The 18,018-nt window shown below is 52.7% G+C and overlaps 2 long non-coding RNA genes across 2 annotated transcripts; one reads left to right on the forward strand and one right to left on the reverse strand.

Moving 5' to 3' along the window:
• The first annotated feature begins 4,614 nt into the window (after positions 1 to 4,614).
• Positions 4,615 to 7,179, forward strand: LOC115499797. Its single transcript, XR_003964296.1, has 3 exons — positions 4,615 to 4,940; positions 5,329 to 5,432; positions 6,470 to 7,179. It is a non-coding gene; the product is annotated as an uncharacterized LOC115499797 (long non-coding RNA).
• Positions 7,180 to 8,516: 1,337 nt separating this feature from the next.
• On the reverse strand, positions 8,517 to 11,374 carry LOC115499798. The gene is made up of 2 exons (XR_003964298.1): positions 11,143 to 11,374; positions 8,517 to 8,918 (listed from the first exon to the last, which is right to left on the reverse strand). It is a non-coding gene; the product is annotated as an uncharacterized LOC115499798 (long non-coding RNA).
• Between the last annotated feature and the right edge of the window lie 6,644 nt (positions 11,375 to 18,018).

Here is an 18,018-nt window from a genome sequence, read left to right on the forward strand (position 1 = left end):
CGCTGGAGGGAAGCTGGCTATGTTGGATGTACCGAGAAATATTCTAGAATGCTGTTCTCCAACATGGTACCTCTGTAAAACATTTTCAGGCATGATTTTAACAATGCCCAGTGTTTTTACACGTTGACTGGAGAACCAACCTCTGTATATGACACGATTCAACGTAACCTCTATGACACCAACCCCCCTAGTCACAATAATTTTGCAAGCTCCTCGAAAGCATGGTCTGTCTGCCTTATCCTCGACGTGCTTCCCACAGGACCTTGGCACATTGTAGGTCCTCGGTGAACGCTGTAGTTGTGATTACCGAATGCTGCTGCTTCTTCCATTCTACTTACCTTTCGCAAATGTTTTGTTTAAGGAATGCTTTTAAAAAGCAAACTATTGAGGGGCGCCTGGGTGGCGCAGTCGGTTAAGCGTCCGACTTCAGCCAGGTCAAGATCTCGTGGTCCGTGGGTTTGAGCCCAGCGTCAGGCTCTGGGCTGATGGCTCAGAGCCTGGAGCCTGTTTCCGATTCTGTGTCTCCCTCTCTCTCTGCCCCTCCCCCGTTCATGCTCTGTCTCTCTCTGTCCCAAAAATAAATAAACGTTGAAAAAAAAAAAAGCAAACTATTGAGATATAGCTTGCATGGCAATAGAATGTATCCATTTAGATGTATGTTTTGACAAACGTGTATGTAAATGGCCCCTCTACTTCCATGAATGCTCCTTCCAATTCATTTCCCCAGGATGGCCAAAGGGAGATTTTATAGAAAATGCATCAGTATTTACCATACTGCCTTGCACTTGCTCCCAAATGTTCTTAAAACTTTCCACTGGCTCCCACTCTGCTTAGAAACACACACAAGCATCTACCACAGCCTTCAAAGCCCTACCTGATGCTGTCCACCTCCAGGATCTCATTTTCTCTCTCCCTCCTGGCTTCTCACTGCATTCCAGCCATGCTGACCTTTTCTGTATCTCTCAACCCCCAAAGCTCTCTCTTGTCTCTCTGAGCCTTTGGAAATGCTCTCCCCTGTATCAGTTAACTATCGCTGGGTAACAAACCACGCCCAAACCCAGTGTCTTAAAACAACAACCATTCATGATTTCTTAGGAGTCAGCGGGTCTGCCAAGTGGTTCTGCTGGCCTGGGCGGGGCTCGGGCAGTCTTGGTGGGACCCACTCATGCATCTTGGGTGAGCAGGGGCTCTGGTGAGCTGTGGGTCTGCAGGTGGCTCTGGCTGGCTTTGGCTGGGATGGCGGAGACCTCTTGGCTGTCCTCCGTGTGTCTCTCCCACCTCTCCAGCAGGCTTGCTGGGGGTGAAGGCAGAAACCCAAGGGAAGGTAGACTACTGCACACAAGTTTGCAAGCCTCTGCTCTGGTCAAGACTCCTAATGGCAAGTTCCATGGCCAAGCCGGGATTCAGGGGTGAGGAAATCGACTCTGTCTCTGCAGTGAGAAGAGCTTCAAGGCCTCAGGGAAAAGTATGGGCACAGGGAAAGGAGAAAATGGGGGCACGTTCATCCCTGCCCCTTCTTTTTGCCTAGTACCTTTGTATCCTCCTTGGATACCCTCCCCTGACCATCCTGGGGGCAACGGTCCTCCCCCCATTCTTTTCAAGGACAGCCCTGGTCCGCTTCCTTCACAGCTCCCCAGCACAACCTGTAATCCTCTTGTGTGTGTGTGTGTGTGTGTGTGTGTGTGTGTGTGTGTTCCTATGGCTTGGTGGGAGGAAGGGACTACCAGGCTTTGTGTCCAGGCTCAGCCCAGGGCTTGGCACATAGTAACTGCTCAAGAAATATTTGTGCACCAACTAATGACCCATCAGGGCTGCGTTCTTGGAAAAAAGAGAACGAGGCTGTGCCTCTGGGGGTCAGTCCCCTTCCCTGAACTGCCACACCCCACAAAGGGGGGGAGTCTCACAGAAAGCAGCTCCCACACTCAGCCGGATCCCCAAGGCTGCCCTTGTCATTAGGAATGAGGTTCACACGACAGGCTGAAAGCTTGCGGTCCTGGTGGCCACACCCCCACTGGAAGTCACACTGCCCTGCACAGAGGGTCAGGCCATTCTGCCCCAGGGGACGTGCAGGCCTCATTCCACTGTCCTTCACTCTTAAAATAGATTTAAGGCCACCCTGCAGGGGAGGACCGCTGCAGTTTCAGAACTGGAAGGTCAGAGCCTGAGGGTCCTGAATCCCTGTGGGGTCGAAGGGGGCTGAGGCCGCTTGGTGGGGCATCAGCGGAACAGGCAGGCCTCTGGCTCCCAGGTCTGGTTCTAGCCACCGTGTCCCCATGGGACCTCCTGCTCCACCCCTCTGTCTTGTGAGAATGTGAGCCCGCCCAGCTCACCATTTGAGGCCATGTATTCGGAGCGAGGTGTTAAGCTGGGACTTCGTGGGGGCGCCTGGGTGGCTCAGTTGGTTGAGCATCCCACTTGGGCTCAGGTCATGATCTCACGGTTCCAGAGTTCGAGCCCCGCGTCGGGTTCTGCACTGACGGTGTGGAGCCTGCTTCGAATTCTCTCTCCCTTTCTCTCTGCCCCTCCCCCCACACTCACTCTCTCTGAAAGTAATTAAACAAACATTTAAAAAAACCAAACTGGGGGGCGCCTGGGTGGCGCAGTCGGTTAAGCGTCCGACTTCAGCCAGGTCACGATCTCGCGGTCCGTGAGTTCGAGCCCCGCGTCAGACTCGGGGCTGATGGCTCGGAGCCTGGAGCCTGTTTCCGATTCTGTGTCTCCCTCTCTCTCTGCCCCTCCCCCGTTCATGCTCTGTCTCTCTCTGTCCCAGAAATAAATAAACATTGAAAAAAAAAATTAAAAAAAAAAAACCAAACTGGGACTCTCTTCTTTCTCTCCAGCATCAACGTCAATAATAGTACAAGCAATAACAACAGCCGCTACAATTGACGTGCACCGTGTGTAAGACACTCTGTGTAACTTGACTTATTCTCACAATGGCCGAATGACTTGGTAACAGTATCATCTCAGCTCACAGACCAGGAGCCGGAGCGGGTGAGGGGTGTGCCTGCGGTCTGAGTGGAGATCTGAACTCAGGTCTGTGGAACACTAAAGCCAATGCCCTCACCCACCACCAGGCCCGGGCTGCCCCTCCGTCCTCCCGCCGGCACCGGGGCCTGGACCAGACCTCTGGGTCCCGTCCTCCTTCCCTGCCCCTTGGCCCCGCAGGGTCAGTGCCTGAGCAAACCACTCAAGGCTTCTCTTAACATCCCCTGGTCCCGACGAGCCGCCCCCTGTCACTCAGCGACTGCCCCGGCTGGCTGCCTGGGTCTGAGCCGAGGCGCAGGGAGGGGAGAGCCGCGTGAGCGTTACCAGCGCTGCCCTGTCAGGGGCCTTTGTCTCTCCCATAATTGGGACCCAGCCGTCTCTCCAGGCCCCTGAGACCCGGCGAGGCTGTGGGCCAAGTCCCTGGCAGAGCAGCCGGCTGAGGACGCTGAGTGGAAGCAGATGTGCCCGGGGCCACGTCTGGCCTGGTGCCCGGGGAGCCCTCGGAGCTCCGGAGCTGGGAGGATGATCAGTTTTTAGAGCCGAGGGGGGCTGCACACAGGACAAAGCAGCCTCAGAGCCAAATATTTTCATCTGTCTGGTTAAAGAAAGAAATCAAATCTTCATTTTTGTTGTCTATACCAGAGCCGGTGCTGAGCCAAAGGCCAATTAGAGATTGACCTTACGGAGGGGGAGCCTGGGCCCATGGCAGGGACTTGCCCAAGGTCACCCCACACCTTGTGGACTATGACACATGATACAAATTAGGGCGATGATCAGGGTCCCCGACCTTCCTCTGGCAAGGTACTCATGAACATCTTTCTTGTCTGGCCTGAACGTGGGCCTCAGAGCCATGAGGTTTTCCAGAAGAGACACCTGCCATTCTAGGAAGGGGGAAGATAGCCAGTGTCCCCCTGTTTAGTCAGGTTAACTCCTGCTCCAAGGCCACAGGGACTCCTTAACCAGCTCTGCACTGTGACCGGGAACCCTGGGTTCAAGTCCTGAGTCTGTCTCTGACATGCTGTGTGACCTTGGCAAGCTGCTTCTTTTCTCTGGGCCTTAGTTTTTTCATCTGAAAAATCGGGTAATGGTATACTAAGGTCTTCTAGACAGCAGAGGGTATATTTTGAAAATCTGGTCCCTTGTCCATTTCTTGAGAGCTTCCAAAGCCAACCCTCTGAGATAGCAGGAGCAGTATTAACCACTCTCTGGAAGGGAACTGACAGCTCAGAGAGGTGAAGTGACTTGCTCAATGACACACAGCATCCACAAAGCTGTGGGACTGGATGGAGGTTTCTTGATTTCTAGCTCTGTGGTCATCTGCTCTCCAGGAGACCACTGCTCTCCCTGCCAGATCACACGGGGACAGTAGGGATGGCCTTCAGCTCTGAGGTCCTCCACCAGCCCTCATGGGGGAGCTGAAAATGACGGGAAGGGTCAAAGCACTGAGGATTGCTCCACCTTCCTAATAAAAGCGGCTTCAGAGGTTCAACACGGTGCTTGGCCTTCTACCCTCATCAGCACCCCTGTTGGAGAGTGAGGTCAGCTGGCCTCTGCTTGGACCGCTTCCGGACAGGAAGCTCACCGCTTCCTGGGGCAGGTTAGCTAGGGTTGTGAGAAAGCACCCTCCACCTGACTCCTTGTCAAGGCCTCTCCCGGAAAGGGGCCCGTCTGCCGCTGCCTTGCTCCGAGAGCTGACGAGTCTCCAGCAGCCCCCTTACCGGGCTCCCACCGCTGGAGAGCCCCCTCCCCCGAGGCTGGGGCCGCCCTGCAGCAGGCAGGAGGGAGCCGGCCTCTCTCTGCCCCTGGCAGCACGAGAGGAACCTGGGAGCCCTTTGGCAGGACCTCGCGGGGGAAGGGACGAGACTGGTAGGACGGGCCAGCAGAAGACTCGTTGGTCTGGAAATGAGAACACCTGAGTCTGTGCAACGCTGAATCTGCCAGTAACTTGCTAGGTAATCTGGGATGAGTTGTTTTGCTTCTCCTGGCCTTCGTTTTCTCATCTGTAGAATGGGGGACATTCATAACCCCTGACCAGCAGGGCCCATGGGGCTGGTATAAAACCTGATGGGAAGGGTGGTTGGAGGTGAGACCTTTGCACATGCAAGTACTCGGCACAGGTGAGGATTGTGCAGAGAGAAATCATCTCCAGGTGTGACTCTGGACAAATCTGAGCCCCTTCGGAGGCTGTGGGCGGGTCCTCAGGCAGGTGTACCCGTGACCTTAGGACGCCTGCTTCACCAACTTCACAGACCACTGGGTCCTGGGGCTGCGCCATGGGACAAGGGACATGGGGCCGATAGGGCAGGAAGCTTATTCCCTTCTGTTGGCAAGTCAAAACAGTTTTTAACATATCGAAGCAACTATGGATACGTCATGAAGCAGAAGGAGGACGTGGTGTACAGACGGAAGCTAAAACCTGAGGCTGAAGACCCTTCAAGACAATGGTAGGCTTTGCCCCGCCTGGCTCTGCCCTGCTCCCTCCCCGCCCCCACTGCCATCCCCCCCCGCTGGTGCCTGTCCCATTTTCTTTCTTTAGGAGGGGGACCTTCAGGCAGAAAGTTTGTGTGGCCCCGGGACCGCACAGTCAACCCAACAAAATCAAATTTCTGATTAACACACACCCCTCCAGGGCCCTCCTTTGTCAACGCCACTCTTCTTGTTCATTACCGACGTGCCATTGAGAGGTCTTGGCTAAATGTCCGAGCTCATTTCCCTTCCTTAGAAATGATAGTTGCTGTCATCACCATCATCACCTTCTGGTGCAGGCAGGTATCAGAATCCGCTTTTCGGAAAAAGCCAGACCTCAGCAATGAGTCTGTCTGACCCTGGTCTCACCTGGGAAGGCTGGGGCTCAGAGAAGCTCGGGGTGTTCCCCAGGTCATTCCTCAGACAGTCCCAGGCACACAGATCCCCTGGGACCTTGCTGGATGTAGGTTCCGACCGCAAACCTGCATTTCCAGTACTTTCCCTGGGCGAGTCAGTGCTGCTGGTTCAAGGCCACCCTTGGGCCCCACAGCCATTCAGTGACTGAGCCAGGGCTGGTGCCTGCCCACCCTCCTTGCACCTGCCTGCGGTGTGACCTGAAAAGCACTGAGCCTGAGGGCAGGCTTAGGCGGTGCTGCAAGCCAAAGAAGCCAGGTCTTCTCTGTCTGTCTGAACAATTAGAAGATTTGTTACAAGACTGTAAAAAGAGGCTAACGTACTGTAGCCTCCAGTGTGATCAGTGACGCAAGAATCATCAATGCGTGCTAGAACCACAGGGTAAGAGGCATCGGGTGGCAGGATACCCTCAGTATCTTGAAGTGTCCCCCCCCAAAGATTACTTGTTAACTACAGAGGGGAGTGTGCTTTGGTGCTGGGAGACCTGGCAGTCCCCACCCTCACGGGCCATCAGGCTGGACCTTGGCCATGGTGAGATACCACCCTTGCCAGAGATGTTTGGCCTGAGGCTAACACGGGAATCTCGTGGCACCTTCCGCAGGACATCTGGCCTGGGTTCTCCAAAGGATCTAGGACCATGAGGAACAAAGTAGGGGAGACATCACAGCCCGATGCCATACGCCATGTTTGATTGGATCCTGGACTGGGAAAAAATAGAAGCCACAAAGAACGTTTGGGAGGCCACCAGGGAAACGTGATGTTAGGTGTTAGGTGTTCGTGTTGTTCGTGTTAGGTGATGTTGCCCAGTTAATGCTGGTTATCTCCGATGTGGAGCTGGTGTGGGATTGTGGAGGGGAATGTCCTGCTCTGGGGACACACACCCTGCGGTGTTCGGGGACGGGCTATCATGAATGCCCGCCTTCCTTTTGGATGGTTGGCAAAAGTGAAGTGAGTGTGCGTGTGTGTGTGTGTGTGTGGAGAGGGAGAGGGAGGGGGACATCCAGAGCCAGCCGGCCACGCACACACACAGAGGTGGAGAGGCCGTGGCGAGATGTTCACAGTCGGTCATCTCAACCATTCAATGGGTTTAGACACGTCTCCAGATAAGAACGCGGGAATCGTTGGAAAAGAACAAAACAGGCACCGAAAAGCCATAAATCCTGACTGAAATCTCTTGGAGAGAACTACAGACAAGACTTAAGACTTCTCTCCTGTGACAGATACGTGTCTTAAATATCCTCTCCACCCATCTTCTCTGCAGCGTCTCACTTATTATGGAAACGGTTTCCTATAAAATACCCCCTGCCTCTCTTTTCGAATCCTTCTTTTTGAAGGTTAGATGCCCGCGTGTGATGTTTCACTCTGGTATCTACATACTTGGCCAAGTTGCTTAAAAAAAAAAAAAATCCTTCTGTGCGTCCGTTTCCTCATTTGCAACACGGGAGAGAATATTAGTACCTACCTACAGTGTTGTCGTGGGGATTAAATATAACGCTCCTGGAGCACTGGGCTGACAGTCAGCGCTTGATAAATGACATGACTGCCCACGGCAGGTTGTCTGGCCCCAGCCCCAGCCTTCGGGAATGCTCGCTGGAGCGAGGGCTGGCCCCGACTGTGGCTTCCCCGGCGTCTCTGACTGTCCATCTCACTGCTGGCAGCCGGACATCGGCACTGTTCGTCCTCGGTCTCCTCTTCCGGCACGTGGGACAGTCGCCCGGAACCCCCGCTTCAGGGCTGGGCATTGCCACGTGCCTTGCTGTGGCCACCAGGTGGAGGCATTTAAGGACAGATGTTCTGCTTCCCTAGCTCTCTTCCCAGGCTGACACGCAGGGGCCCCGCTGAGCCAAGAGGAGGTCCTGTTTGCCCCCCGGGGCAGGTGGGGGGGACTCTGTATGAGTGAGATGTACATGTTTGTGGCTTTAAGCCTCTTGGATTTAGAGACTGTTTTGTTTCCAGTACAACCTTATCTATACCGCAGGGCTGCCCTGTCCTGGGCCGAGGCTCCCTGGAATGCTCGTCTAGAGGAAGGCCAGTCTTAACGGTCACCTCCCAAACGTCTCTGACTCCCAGCTGATGCCCTCACCCTGCCAGGAGCCTCTGAGCTCAGCTCTGCCAGCCTCCAGTAGTCCCCTTGCCCTGGCCGAGGGCCCCTGACACGTGATCCCAGAGAGGGCCTCCCCTTGCCCCAAATAGAGGCTCTTATCAGCCAATCTGCTGCAGGACGTTTGGTCGTTGTCTTAGTCTAGACATCAGAATTAAAAATCTCTTATCAGCTCAGATACTTGGGAAGTTGGGTCAAACAGCATCGGGGCCAAAATTCCTTTGCTTCCAGTACAGCTGCTACTGCTGCTACATCAGAGACGATGCTTGCTGGAAATGAAACCAGGAGTCTTGGACTGGAGGTCAGAAAACCTGGGCTCCAGCCCTGGCTCTGCTTCTCACTGTGCGACTTCAGGGACTCTCTTCCTTTCTCGGGGCCAAAGCTTAAAGAGTTCTGCTTTTTCCTGCCTCAGGGCCTTTGCACAGGTTATCCCTGCCTAAAAGCAGCGCTCACCATCTTCCCTCTTCACCTACTTACCTCTTGATTCACCATCACATCTCGGCCCGAAACACAGCGTCATTGTGTTCAAAGCATCCTGCAGGTCGCCTTCAGAGAACACATCTATTTGCTTTAATTACTTAAAGTCATTGCATTAATTACTGCTTGTTCAGAGACTGTCTCTTCTCTAGGCTGTGAGCAACGTGAAAGCAACAATCTGTCCACCTTTCTGTGAAGGAATGAGTGATGCGTGTGAACAGACCTGGGAAGGGCCCCCTGACAGCCTGGGCTTGGAGGGTGGAGTTGAAAGGCGCCCAGCCCCACCCCCCACCTTCTCCCAGAAGTCCCTCTTCCCGCTCCCCTCGGCAAGACACAGGTGTGGCCTGCGTGACTTGGTCCTATGCTGCCCCCTGGTGTCCACTTCGAAGATAACAGTCCCGGGCTCTCCTGCTCCAAGGAGGAAACCGTGTAGGTGCTTTCCGTGTTGTCTTGTTCGTTGCCGACAGCAGCCCTGTGAGACAGCGGTTATTATTGCCGTTTTTTCAGTGAAGAAAGCCCACCTCTGTTCATCTATTTGGAAAATATTTATCGAGTCCCTATTATTTGCCAAGCACTTTGCTCGGAGCTGGTGCTTCACTAGCGAACTTTCTGCCCCAGTGGAGGGGTCGTTTGGGTCTGCCAGGAGGAGGAAGACAGTGAATGCATGGACACACAGAACGTGTATGTGTGTGTGGCCAGGATGTAGATGGCCCGGATGGTAAATGATTTGTCCAAGGTCACACAGATGCCGCTAGATTTGAGTCCAGTTGTCAAGATCACAGCGAAGAGCTATATGAGCCCCAGCTCCGTGCCAGGTGCTCAACTCAGTGTTCCTTTCATGTGTGTTCGCTTGTTTTATCCTGACAACAACCTATTGTTATCCCACTTTGCAGATGGGGAAACAGAACATCAAGAGGCTGGCTAACTTGCCCAAGGTCACTTAGCTGCAAAAGGGTGGAGCCAGGACTTGACCCCAGGTGGTTTGGCTCCAGAACCTGTCTTCCTCTCACCGTGCCACACGAACCCTAGGGGTTTTGACATCCAAGGTTTCAGTGATGGTGGCCACAAATCCAGGGCCACGTCCTCTCCCTCCCTAGCCAAGAAGGATCAGAAGAGCCCATCCATCCTGTTCAGTCCCAAACCATCCCAACCCAGTCTGTCTCCAAACCATCCAAGATGGCGGAGTAGCATCCCGTCCCACAGCTTGGCGAGACTGAGGAGGAGAGGGCACTTCCCATGGCTCCTGCCCTCAGGGAACCTGAGGGGTCCACCCATGGGAGGGAACCAGCCCTGCTAAGCTGGGAGGTGAGGGGCTCGGGGTGCAGACAGTCAGGGAGGGCTTCTAAGAGGAGGTGAGGGGTGGGCTGGGTTTAGAGAAATGAGTGGGATTCAGATGCACAATTCTGTGGGAGGGGCAGAAGCAGAGGAAACGGGCTGGGCTGCTACTGGAGGGCGGAAAAGTAAAGGATTCCGAGGTTCAGGGCTGGCCAGCCAGGCTGAGGAGCTGGGCTGCCTGGGGGCCTTTCAGGGGAAGGACATGGTCAGGTCAGGGCTTTGGCAGAGCCTCTGGCTGCAGAGTGGAGCGGTGGGGGGTGGGGGGGGGGGCTGTGAGACCTGAAAGAGGGAGCTGAGATGGGTGCTGTTGCAGGAATCCAGGTGAGAGAGGCAGGGACAGCCAGGGGACAGAGAGGGAGACTCGGGAGGCCGAAGCTAAAGGCGAGTTTTGGAATCACGTAGTCTGCCCCCCTCCACCTGCCACTTCCCTTCCTCCAGTATCCCCTCACTCATTCCACTCTGCACTCTGCTCTTGCTGTGTTAAAGAACAGTTTTTCGGACACTTGCTAAAATAGTACAGGGTTTATTTAAGACTATTGTTAATAGGGGAGAGAGACTGAGTTGAACTCTGAATACAGCAAAGACAGCAGGGGATTTACAGCAAGGAGCAGGGGGAGGGGTTCAGAGGATGAAATGACGAAGAGGAGAAAGGGTAGGGAAGTGCCTGCTAAACTGGCCTCACAGGATCCTTGCTAAAGGCAGGCCAAGAACTTAGTAGATATCAAGGGTAGGGGGATTCTTGCTAAACTGAGCAGAGTTCCTTGCTAAAACATACGCACACGTGCGTGATCCTGTGTGGGTACGCGTGTATGTGCACACATAGACACACACACGCCTACATATACGCACGAACTCATATAGACACCCCCACACGCACCCATGCACATATATACATGCATGTGTATAGATGCATACACGTGTGCATACAATACATATACCCATGTGCACACATACACGATGTACATACAGACGTCCATACATATATGCGTGTGTGCGTGCACACACGCCCTTCTCACACCCTGACTCAGACCGCCTCTTCCTGCTGGAGCCGGGGCTGCATTGCCCCAGGGCCGGGCACAGGTGCAACGCGACTTGATCACCAGGGCCCTTGCCTCTGCTGACCGCGGGCCTGAACGCAGGACCCCCACTGGTCCTCTGCTGCCACCTTGTGGCCACTTCCCAGATGGCAGGTAGGAGCCTGAGATCTTTCTCTGGTTCCAGTTCCGGGAAACTCTTGGGCCCCCTGGAGCCTTGCCCACCCCCCGGAGTGGGCCAAATACTGTGGGTGATTATCGGGGCCTGGAACCAGGTAAGAGTCCCACTCTCTCGACTACCCCCTAATCCTTTCCGTCCCCTCTCACCTCCAGACCTTCACAGTGCTCTTTCCTTTGCTGGGAGCACCCCCCCCCCCGCCCCCGCCAACACGGGGTGGGGGGGTGTTCTGTGTGAGTCCTTCGGAGCCGACTTTATCGTGCTCAGCGCAGCATCTAGGGACTTCATGTGGCCTCTGGCACAGACAGGTGTTCAATTTGTGGAGGAGTGAGGAGGAAGGAAGGGAGGACGAAACAGGACGGAGAGCCTGGGGACTAGAAGGGGGGGGAGGGAAAAGGAGGGGAGGAGGGGAAGGGAGAAAAAGGGAGGGGGGAAAGGAGGGGAGGGGAAGAGGAGGGGAGAGGAGAGAAGGGAAAGGGAGGGGAAAGGAGGGGAGGGGAGGGAGGCAGCAGGCGGAAAAGATGGCTTGATAAACTGTCGCCCGGGGGGACTCGGGCCCTGCCCATTCCAAGAGATCAAAGTTTTAACATGAGAGAGAACAAAAGCATGAGATTTTCCCACAATCTTTTAATCTAGCTCTATTAGCTTGCTTGTTACTATTTTTATTAGGAGACAGAGGGAGTCCTCCTTTCCAAATGCCCCCAAAAGGCAAGAAGGTTGAGGGGGTGTGTTGTCACCGCCATGTAAGAAGAGGCAGGTTCCCTTATTCCCCAGGAAGTGGGGGGCTGGGCCAGGGTTGAGCCCCCGTTTCCCTATGTGGGGAGGGGCCTGCTCCGCAGCTGAAACTTTTAAAAGCAGGAGCGAAACCTCAGTAGTGGGGGGACTGAAAACCTGGGAAGACAGATGATTTGATACTGTTTTGAGTGGACTATAGAAGGCACTTTGTGAAAAAACCCTTTCAACTGGTGTCTACCTCTTGGAGTTCTGGATTTTTCTCTCAGTGCTTTATAAAGAAAAGCATTTAGGCTTTTAAAAAACCTGGCAAGGAGCCGAGCATCTTCTCTGATATCTAAGCAGGAATTAATTTTTATTTTTTATTAAAAAAATTTTGTTATGTTTATTTTATGTTTGAGAGGGAGAGAGACAGAGAGAGACAGAGATAGAGACAGAGCACTGGGGGAGGGGCAGAGAGAGAGGGAGACAGAATCCGAAGCAGGGTCCAGGCTCTGAGCTGTCAGCACAGAGCTGGAGGCGGGGCTCGAACTCACCAACCGTGAGATGGTGACCTGAGTGGAAGTCGGACACTTAACTGACTGAGCCACCCAGGCGCCCCGGGAATTAATTTTCAAGATGTTATTTGAACATGTGTGCCAGTTACGGTACCAAGGCGCTGAGGTAGAGCCGCGATTGGTAACAGACGGAAATGCTGCCTTTGAGGGGCCCCTGCTGTAGACCGGGAGGCGGAGAGTAAGCAGCTTCACAGAACTGTGTAGAATCGTGCCGGTAGTGACGAGGGTGTGAAGAAAAACGAAGCAGGGCGAGGGGACAGAGAGGGATAAGGACACGGCATTAGGTGGCATGGCCAAGAAGGCCCCCTCGGAGGAGGGGATGCTTGTGAATCTCCCTACAACAAGTGGACAAGAAGGCAGGACCCTATAATCTGTACCTTGAATAAGATCTTTTAATTGGTTTAATTCTTTTTTTTTTTTTTTAAGATTCTATTTTAAGTCATCTCTACACCCAACATGGGGCTCGAGTTTATAATCCCAAGATCAGAAGTTGCATGTTCTACACACTGAGCTAGTCAGGCACCCCTAATTAGTTTAATTCTTTTAAATTCTTTTTTTTTTTTTAATTTTTTAATGTTTATTTTTGAGAGAAAGAGAGAGACAGAGTGTGAGCAGGGGTGGGGCAGAGAGAGAGGGAGACACAGAATCCGAAGCAGGCTCCAGGCTCCGAGCTGTCAGGACAGAGCCTGACGCGGGGCTTGAACTCACGAGCCGTGAGATCATGACCTGAGCTGAAGTCAGATGCTTAACCAACTGAGCCACCCAGGCGCTCCCGTTTAATTCTTAAAAGTTACAAAAGTGATGTAGATTTAGTATAGACTATTTCAAAAGTACAAGCAATCAAAAAAGGTGCCCATAATCAATTTTGCTGTCGGTATACACATGGCCGGGGTGGAGTATGGGCTCCTCATGGTGTCTGTCTACACTCGATGTAATTGAAGACTGAATCACCTTGACTTTGGGAAACGTACTTTGGAACTACTGCATTTGGAACTATCTGCTTTGAGCCAAAGGCCCACCATACCGTGGGTGTTCCTGTCTCCCACGGTCATGTTGCCTGGCCCCTTGAGATCCGAGTGTGTCCCTCCTGTTGAGTGCTGGCCTTTCCACAAGAGGGGGTCATGAAGGAAACGGCAGACGCCCCGGCCAGCTGTAAACGTTGCTGCGTCTCTTTACCCAAAGAGATGACCAGGCAACTCCCCCATAGAGAAACTGGATCGCTTGCAAATAAGTGTAATGAGAAGTGTTCAGGCTCAAGTGACATTCAAGAAGTGCGCATTAAGGGGCGCCTGGGGAGCTCAGTGGGTTAAGCCTCCGACCTCGGCTCAGGTCATGATCTCACGGTTCATGAGTTCGAGGTCCCCATTGGTCTCTGGGCTGACGGCTCAGAGCCTGGAGCCTGCTTGGGATTCTGTGTCTCCCTCTCTCTCTGCCCCTCCCCTGCTCGCGCTCTGTCTCTCCCTCTGTCTCTCTCTCAAAAGTAAATAAACATTTAAAACATTAAAAAAAAAAAGAGAAGTGCACATTAAAACACCACCACCTAGCAGATGAGCAAAGTAGCAAGTTGGATGGTATTAAGCGTAGGAGTGAATGTGGGAAACAGCCATTGTGCGCTGCACCACCAGGGTTTTGGTGGGGGAGCTAGCTGTCGATACGAACACAAATAGTGTGGCTCTTCTGGAGAACAATCTGGAACCAGCAAACCCAACTCCTCGTCTTACAACCTGGGGAAACTCGGGTCCAGAGCAGCACCCTTTGGGATAAATGGGAAATAGGAAGCACCCCGGGGTATCTGCCAGCAGATCGGTAGAGCCCAGAGGACAGTAAGTGAATCGGTAGCCTGGAGGACGTCCGTCATGGATGCCATTTGGCAAATGGCCGCTACTGTGTAGATGTACTGCCAGCACCCCGGAACAGATCTCAAAAGCAGGGTTAAGTCTGCAGTGGAGCACCATCTGTATAAACATCCTATCTTTCTGGCACTTACAATTGCATAGACAAATCTGTTCGTTCCCTGTCTCCCTACCCCCGGCCCCCCATATGTAGCTGCCTTTTCCACCTGAATACTTCTTTTTATTTTATTTCATTCTATTTTTTATGTTTACTTATGTTTGAGAGAGAGAGAGAGAGAGACAGAGTGCGAGTGGGGAAGGGGCAGAGAGAGACACACACGCGCACCGAATCCGAGGCAAGATCCAGGCTCCGAGCTGTCAGCACAGAGCCCGACGCGGGGCTCGATCTCACAACCTGTGAGATCATGACCTGAGCCAAAATCAAGAGTCAGATGCTCAACCGACCGAGCCCCCCCGGGCGCCCCCGCCCTGGGTACTTTTGATCTGCACACACAGTTGTTTTGTGTGCTTTGTGCTGCCTCTTAACTACAGAGTGCGTTTCATCAGTGGGTTCTCGTTCACGAGCATCGTTTTATCATTCATGGCTGTCCCTTCTTCCCCATTCTTCTGAAGCGATCATATTATCAATCGTGACTTTTATTTGTTTGTCTGTTCTTCTGCGTTCTTCCTCCAAACCTCCAGTTCGATTATCTGTGGCGTCAGTGCTGCTGTTTACTGCCCCCAGGGTGGCCTGGGTCCTGCCATCCTTGCGTGTCGCTTTTCGGGGCTCCCTGCCTTCTTGGGCTCTGTGAGGATGCCTGAAGTGACCTTTGGTGGGTCATTTCTGAAGGTTTGCTCACCTCCTGGACATGGACCCATTTCTCATGTAGTATATTTCTGCGTTGTTTTTTCCCTCCTTCCACATCCTTGAGTGAGGCTGGACGACAGATTTCCTCTCTCTTTGCTGGGCTGGAGATCTGCACCTGCGGTCCTTCCGCAGGAGGGCAAGCTGATGGCAGTCCAGTTTCCCATTTCTAGCAAATTTTCATGTAGTTTCTTTGTGGCTTGCCTGTCACCTCCATCGTCTGCTTGTCCGTGGCTGTGACTCTGAGTGATGTAGGATGGCAGAACTGTCCCCCCGAGGGCACTGCCATGGGCACTCTCTCCCACACAGGACTCGATATCTCAGGAGAGCCTCCCTGCTGACATTCTCCTCTTCTTCAACTTTTATTTCCCTGGGGCAGGGGACAGAGTGGGGGGGAAATGTGAAGCGTCATTTTTTCTCATCTAGATGGCTCTTCACACTGGGAACGTATGAAGTGTTCTTTTTTTTTTTTTTTTTTAATTTTTATTTTTTCAACGTTTATTTATTTTTGGGACAGAGAGAGACAGAGCATGAACGGGGGAGGGGCAGAGAGAGAGGGAGACACAGAATCGGAAACAGGCTCCAGGCTCTGAGCCATCAGCCCAGAGCCTGACGCGGGGCTCGAACTCACGGACCGCGAGATCGTGACCTGGCTGATGTCGGACGCTTAACCGACTGCGCCACCCAGGCGCCCCTGAAGTGTTCTTTTAAAACCCCACGCTGGATCATGTGACTCCCTTCTCAAAACAATTTATCCACTCCCCACTTAACCCTCAAGTTAGGGTTAATATGCTTCGCAAAGTTCTCTCCGATCCTGTCACTGCCTCCCCTCCAGCCTTAGTTCCCCAGGACTTGATGCCCTTGGTCAAGCCTCAGTGCCCTTGGACTTAATGTGTCTTCCAGAGTGTGCCTCGCTCTCCACAGACCTCCGTACCTTCACACAAACTGCTCCCTTGGGCTCAATGGCCTTGCCCTTCTCACCCCCTCCCTGCCTGGAGGAGACTAAGGTGCCTCTGTTCCAGGAACCCATGTCTGATGTCCCTGCTGGATGAGGTCCCCGCTCCAGCCCCATGTTGTATTCTTGCATCCGTTCGTTCCCTCCACGCCTCCTGAATCCGATTTCGTTGCAGACGCTCTGGTGCCCCTTTTTATACTGAACTGTGAGGAGTAGGTCTTATTCGCCGTCTCCAGAGTCCAGTAGGAGGGACTCGATCAGTGTTGGCGAGACTGAACCAAGGGGTCCGCACCCCCTCCCAACACCCGAGCCAAGCTTCCACTGGAAGGCTGCACTATACAAATGTCCCCTGGAGGCCCAATCCCGACCGCTGCGGTGGGGGGAGGGGGCTGGACTTCTGGGAAGGGCGGTCAGAAGGGCCCTCTGTCCCAGGACTACACATCCCATGTCGTTCAATTATATTAAGAACATTTCAAAATCCAGGAAAGCATTTGAGGGCAAAGGAAAAAGAGGTGACTTCTCCTGGTCGAGCTCAATGCGAACAATGGTAACAGGTAGAAGGTTTAGCCCAAAGCCTCCAAGTCTGTGTTTAGAGAATGCAAGGGCAGAATAAACATCGTATCACTGGACATTTACTAAACTATCTTTTTTTGTTTAGCATTAAAAAAAAAAAAAAACCACGTTGCCTAAATTGCTTTAGAATTCTGAAAAGATTTATGCATAATCTGTCTTTCCAAAGACAGAAACTCAATCCTCCTTTGCTCGTGGGAACAGAATGTAAAAATAATCACCAGCTCTAAGGTCTGAATGCTACCTCAACAGGAAGGAGGTGGGGTGCAGGGGGCAGTGCCGGCCTCGCAAGTGAAGGTGGGCAGAAATTAGCATCCCCAACTGCCCGCTGCAGAATTGTCATTTAACCAGGTTAAAAAAAGCTATTCCCAAACAGGCTCCCTCTGACGGCCTCGGAGCTGATGTGGAAGCCGCCAAATGTGTGTATTTGTGGAGTTGTAAGTAGGTCAGATATTTCTGTCGCTAATTATTACTTGTGAAAAAATATGTCGTGAGCTTGCCGCAGGGAGAGAGTATCGGAAGCAGCATTGATCTTTGGAAACTCCAGCCAGGTTTATCCCTCCGGGCCTGGAATCCTGAGGACAGTCAGACGAGGAAAAAATGTCCCATATGCAGGTGCACGTGGGGCAGTTGTGGGAACTCCAGCAAACCTGGGTTCCAGCCCCTGAATTTCACTTCCCTGTTCTGGACTTCAGTTTTCTCACCAGGTTAGATTTGACTTTTAGTACAAAGGTTCTGATGCCATGACCTTGTCGAGTGGAGGATCATTTTCCGGGGATCTGGGATTTCCCTTCTGTTCTAGGGATATGTTTTTGTGCTCTGGGAGGGATAAAGGAATCAGTTCAGAAGTGAGACCAACTTTTTTTTTTTTGTTTTTGGTTTATTTATTTTGAGAGAGAGAGAGAGAGAGAGAGAGAGAGAGAGAGAGAGAGAGAAAGCATGCACGCACAAGTGATTGGGGAGGGAGAGAGAGAAGGAGAGAGAGAATCCCAAGCAGGCTCCATTGCACTGACAGCACAGAGCCCAACTTGGGGCTCGAGCTTACGAACCGTGAGATCATGACCTGAGCCAAAACCAAGAGTCAGACGTTTAACCGTCTGAGCCACCCAGGCCCCCCCCATCAACATTTTTTTTGGCAATGAACATTAGTGGAAAATTTTGTGGCATCGGATCAGACCCACATGCTTGAATATCTGCTAAGTGTTGAGTATGTGTTGGACATTGTGGCAGGCATGTTGGACACACGCATATGACTGCCCACTCCTTCGTGTGTTTAGGACTGGTGGCCGCTGGTTACCAAATTTCGGAGGGTGAGATGATTTGCCCAAGGTTGCCCAGAGAGTAAAAGGAGCAGAGTTAGGATTTGAACCCAGCTTCTCATTCCGGGATCCTACACCAGCCACCGCAGCTATGCTTGAGTGAGCTTTTAGGAGGACAAAGATGCCCCCTCTTCTTCCCCTAGATGTGAAGTCTGGATACCAGGGCAAGATGCTGCTCTAATTAGTTTTATCTTA

The sequence above is a fragment of the Lynx canadensis genome, chromosome D4 (assembly GCF_007474595.2).
Source record: "Lynx canadensis isolate LIC74 chromosome D4, mLynCan4.pri.v2, whole genome shotgun sequence".
Taxonomy (NCBI): Eukaryota; Metazoa; Chordata; class Mammalia; order Carnivora; family Felidae; genus Lynx; species Lynx canadensis.